This window comes from Lactuca sativa, chromosome 3 (genome assembly GCF_002870075.4).
Source record: "Lactuca sativa cultivar Salinas chromosome 3, Lsat_Salinas_v11, whole genome shotgun sequence".
NCBI classification, from domain to species: Eukaryota; Viridiplantae; Streptophyta; class Magnoliopsida; order Asterales; family Asteraceae; genus Lactuca; species Lactuca sativa.
The window spans coordinates 161648432-161654431 of record NC_056625.2 but is presented as its reverse complement, the minus strand read 5'-3'; positions in this window follow the sequence as shown (position 1 = coordinate 161654431).

The window sequence follows — 6000 nt, the reverse complement described above, 5'->3', positions numbered from 1 at the left end:
ATGCTTGGAAACCTTAAGACGATATCTACTACATAGCGTACTCCAAATAGAGCTTTTGAATACTTCATTTTTCGATGATATTCTAATTACTTTTTCAAAGCGGTTACAAGACTCGATTTTTAATGACCTGAAATGACGGGTTGTTACAATTATACTTTGTTGTTATACAAGTATTAATGTTAAGTATAAGTTTCCCCCCTAATTATACCCTAGGTACTACTTGTATATTAAGTAGATAATTATACCTAGCACACATAGTCGTATAGAATTGAAATAGATTTATACGTAGTGGTTTTATGTGACAACCCGAACTTTATTCCGTCATATTTAACCCTTTCTTCTGTTAATGAGCCTCGCTTTATTTAACTGCCCATTAACTTTTGGACTGGTTAATTAAATTGGGACTTTTATAATGCCTTGGTAAGGGTTGAAACAAATTAGAAACGTCCACAAAATGCCCTTAAAAATGTTTAGTTTCAACCAAGTCAAAACTCGACCGTTTAATCGGGTGCGACCAAAAAGCTCCGTTTAACGACAGTATTGGGTAGATTTCCACTGAGCCTCAACTCGAGCCCCTATATAAGTGAGAGTAAACTCCATTCCACCCTTTTTACTCTCACTCTACACACACTCTCTCCACAACTTATTTTCGAGCCAAAAATCGTCCGTTTCGAGCCCCAAACGAGTAAGCAATCTACCCTAACTTGTTGTATAGCCTAACTAACATGCAAATTCATGTTTAAAGAATCAAATAGGGGCAAGAGTAGGGATTGATGGCCCAAGCACACCCTTGGACCGTGAACACCCCTAAATGTGGTTTTTAAGCCCCAAAACCCCTCTAAACTGCCCCTAAGGCTTAGATATGACTTGTAGGCTTACACATTCGGACTTAGAACACCTTGAAACGAGTTTTTGGAGAGTAAACATGAGTTTACTGCCCAAGAACATGCTTGGGCCATAAACTCCTCTTCATGGGGAGTAAACTCAATTTTATGTGTTAGAAATGCCCACAAACACCTCCTCTGGCCTTGGAAAAGTGTCTAAAAGCAATCCCATTGAAGTAAAGGCATTAAACTTCAATAAATCCAAGGAAATGGGAGGTTACGGCAGTAAACCCCCCTAGGAAAGGTCCATGGGCCGTAAACTCCTAGAAAATGCCCAAATGATACCCTAAACTCCCCATTTGACTTAGAAAAATGCATAGGATTTTATTCTCTATCATTTAAGCCCTTAAAACACCCAAGGAATATGTACATAGGAGCTTACGGCCCTAAAATCCTTTGTTTAGGGATGTAAACTCCTATTTGGTCCATTTAGATGCCTTAAATCCACTCATGTTCCTTATATTTGGACCTAGTATAAATCTACAAATGATATGAGACATTTAGGCATCCTAGAACACCCTCACCATGAGTTTACAGCTGTAAACTCATGGGGAGTTAGTCCCTGGGCCGTGAACTCTATACACACCCCTAGATGTTACCCGGGACACTCTGAACATTGGGTCGTAAACTCCCTATCCAAGCCATACACACCCTTAGATGTTACCCGGGACACTCCGAACACTTAACCAAAGTGTTTTCCACACTTTAGGATGCGTATACTGTTGGGTTTTGAGCATTCTAACACTCCTAAGTGTACATGCAACCCTAAATACCTTGGATCTATGTTTTCTCTATTATACATGCAAATAAGAACTTCCAAGGTATTATCCTAATCTAGCATACAAAACAATAACTATAGCAAGATAGAATACATACCTCTTTGGAGAAGAAAGTCTTCATGAAGCTAGAGTGCCTAGTGCCCCAAGTGTGACACCTCAAATGGAATCACAATCATCAAAACACTTGGAATGACTTGAGAGAAAACCCACACTTCATGAAATCGGCTAGCCCTTCTAGTACACCCACTAGTGCCGATTTTGGTGAATAATATGATGCTTATATAGTGTTACAATTAGGGCAACCCCTAATTGTCATGACTTTCCATTTCCTTGGATCCATGGGTACAAATACACCATGGAGCATCCATGGACCATCCTATGGGTTTTAGCCCAACTTGATTATCCATGGAGCATTAGCCCACTATACAAGTATGGATGATTTACACAATCAACCCATATATTTAATTAGTCTTCTTTTGATCACTTAATTAATCCTAGATTAATTCTTGATCAATACTAATTAAATAATCTTATCATTCTTATTATTAATATACTAGAACTTATAATATATTAATAACCATAAGTGTCTTATTTCTCTCATCCAAGTGCATGATGGTATGCAACCCAAATGGACCATGCCGGGTCGGGTCAAGTCTTACCAATTATAGTTATGGACTTAGACATTAATCCAACAGTCTCCCACTTGGATAAGTCTAAAACTATTATTGCGTATGACTTCAGGAACCAACCGGCAATCGTAGCTCTCAAAAGCTTCTGTCGAACTCTGACCTTGTCGATGAACTCTGACCTTTGTCAATGACTTGTCCATTAGATAAGGGATCATATATTCCTCCATTCTAGATATCATATGGACTGAGACATGGATTATAATCATTCTCTCTGTCCATTTGTTGTTTCCCGATTTCCGATTTATGACGACTGACTAATTGAACAAATCAAATCAGTCCTGGCCCGGCCGAGCACTTCCATTTGTCATCATCAAATCATCGAGGGGCCCACAGATATCACTTTTATCCCGAAGGTAAAAGGAATGGATAAACTTCGACTCATATGGCTTGTTCTACTACTTGTTGAATCATACACAAAGGCACGTTTTATAGCACAGAGTTACCAAATGCGGTTTCGTGCAATCAATGTACTATCAACTCATAGTAACAACTCATATCTCTAGGTTTGAAGAATATAAGATGTTATCGTCTCATGATCACTCGTGATTAAAATCCATGAAGTGATTCCAATGAGCGCGGGTTGAATCCAATACTCAGAACTTATGAGCACTCATGATTGTTGTAGCCTTGTCCAACACCTTAGACCTCTACAACCCATCATGACAGTCTTAATTCATATCTACTTCCAAAATATGACCGACTGTGGATGGTTTGAATAACTTAGTCATTCCGGAAGAATAACCTAGTTTATTCGGGAAGTCAAAACATGCAAAGTGAAACACAATAATAATTGAATCTAATATGGTATCAACCCTTTGAACATAAATAAAACACCTTTTATTTATCACCATATGATTACACATTATTCATTGTATACTGTTTCAGCTATCAACTTTATTCTTGAATTTAAAACAATAGTTGTCCCATGCTCCAAGCATGTACACTATGTTTTCTTAAACACTAGTCATGCCACACACCAAGTATGCATACTATGTTTGTCTATGATCTTTACTTTGTGAACTAGATCAATTGAACATTACTTCAAATGATTCTCTTTTCACACTCCCAAATCCTTACTGCAAATGCAAGAATTCCAAATTCATGCCATTTACTGGAATCTGTCAGATTCTAAACTTATATGCATTGATCCTCTTGTAATGATTATGCACAAAGTCATAAAGACTTGAAAACAATCATTACAGAGTATTCCAAAGGAGATCAGCTCCTTGGAAACATCCTTCTTGCATTAAGTTTCCTAATCTTAAACAGATTGAAAATTCTATCTTTGAAACATTTCCAGATTCCATTTTGACTATCACTTCTGAACAAGAGTTGCCTCCTTACAGATTATGTCAATATGGTCCTTCCAGAATTATCACTATACTTCCAACTGTCCTTGAGCAACCAATCTTTGGTAAACCTTAGATTGTTCTCGACAATTGTTTAATCCTTTTAGTCATATCCAGTTCTAAACCTTTTTCCCTTCTTAATGCCCCAGGCATTTGGAAAATTTTAGAACAGATGATTATAGCACATGTAATCGATCCTATATCCGAAGCATATGGGACACGATTCATGATGTCTTACATAAAGACTAAACCAGTCTTTTGCTATAACATTTCCATTTCAATTTGCCAAGTTCTCATAATTCAGATTATGAAAAGGGATGCCGTAATCATAATCGAATTTTAGAACGCAAATAATGGACTCATATACAGAATTTCCTTATGTTGAGTCATTCCAACATGAAATTCATATATATATCCTTGACTAAATGATTAAAACCTCATGATCTAAGCTTATAGATTTGAGATGAAGTATAATTTCCTCTCCCTTAATTATAGCAAAACAACTTTTTCCCAATTGAAACTTTTGTTTTCTATAATTAACATTGCTAGCTTGCAATACTTAACATAATTATCATGCTCCCACTAACATGATAATTATTAGCATAACACTTATGCTCCCACTAGCTTTGACATGTACTCAGAAATCAGCTGGACTTCTAGAAATCAATACTTCATTGACTTTCTTACCAAAGTTCAGATTTCTGATACTAGATTGTTTTGATAAGACTTTATCAAAATCATACACCTTCCCTTAGATAGCACACTTGTGAGTCTAAACAATTATGAAGAGGTATGCCGTAATCATAATGGTTAGACCTTTTTGCCACTTCTCACAAGTCCAGGTTAGTGTGCCGGTTAACCACACGCGCTCCACTAACGACTTTGAGAATGCAAATATCACAATTGCTATCTAGCTAAAATCTACTTAGTGAAAGTGTTTCCTCACCATCATTTTCATGAATCGGAGAGAAACCTTATGACACTTAGATTTACTGGTGTATGTGTTCTTATCCATGTGAATTGTCAAAATCATAGTCACAAGACAAGGATAATGACAAATCCAAACTCATATGGACTGAACTCAATCTTAATTTCTTGCCACTTGGCAGCTCAAGGGCCTGCCATTGCTTCCAAGTTGTTATGCAACAAACTGAGAACTCTAAGAACTCATATGCAAAGCCAACTTTAACTGGAATGGGCACAGATATGTCAACACGATAGGTTATAAACCTCAAATTGTGTGCTAGAGAAGAACTTTAGGTTTTATTCTTGATTAGTTCTTGAGACTTTCAAGACCTTTAAGACTCCCACTATCCTCTTGACCTATAAGACTCCCTTGTCAAATATCCAAGAGATAGTGCGGATTCTAATCAAGACAAACACTTCACACAATTGGCCTTAGTTGGTCTTTGTTTTATCCAAAACATCACAACTTACCAATTTCAAATGTACAAGAGTAGAAAACTTTTACTCTTACATTTGACAAGTGTTTTAAACCTTCTTTTGAGACATGTCACTCAAGTTACAATCTTGGAGTATGACTCTAAGACTTGTATTGGAACGAAGTATGACTCATCTTCTTGATTTAACCATTTCAACAATTCAAGTTCCTCTTCTTAGTCATAAGAATGCACTAAGATTTCCTTAGAGAACTAATTTTGATATGGTTTCTTAATCATTAAGATGATCACAAAACTGATACTAAAGTACTCTCCCATCTTTTCAGATTTGAGAAACTTTTATCCTTCTGCCTTATTTGATTCTTCTTATCGATCTTTTGTGATGGACTTAATCAGTGCACAAGAATGTGTACTCGATCCCTAAGTCCTTTACTTGACTCACACATCCATGTGAACAAGTAATTAGTCTTAATTTTCCAAAACTTGAAAGTTCTCATCCATCATGCTATACAACTTGCATGATTCCAAGTTCCGGTCCAATTGAAACTTGGGTGATGAGAATCTTTCCTTATTTGGTAAATATAGACATTACCACAAATGAAAGAATCAATTTCATACTTCCACTCTTGCTACTAATGGAATCTTATAAGCAACAAAAATTTCCACAGATGCCATTGTAAGGATATTTTAAAATAAATAAAATCAAAAATTTCCTTTTATTTTAAAACTTTGCGGAAAAACTTATCCTTACAATCCATATGAAAACTTGTTGTTATCTATTCCTAAGCAATATCTCATAACTCCTAAGAAGTAGCTCAAGAATCCGATTTTTCAAACTATGCGATAGAAATCCATCTACGCGATCAGATTCAGCATATTCTTTCTTTAAGTTTCTTCAC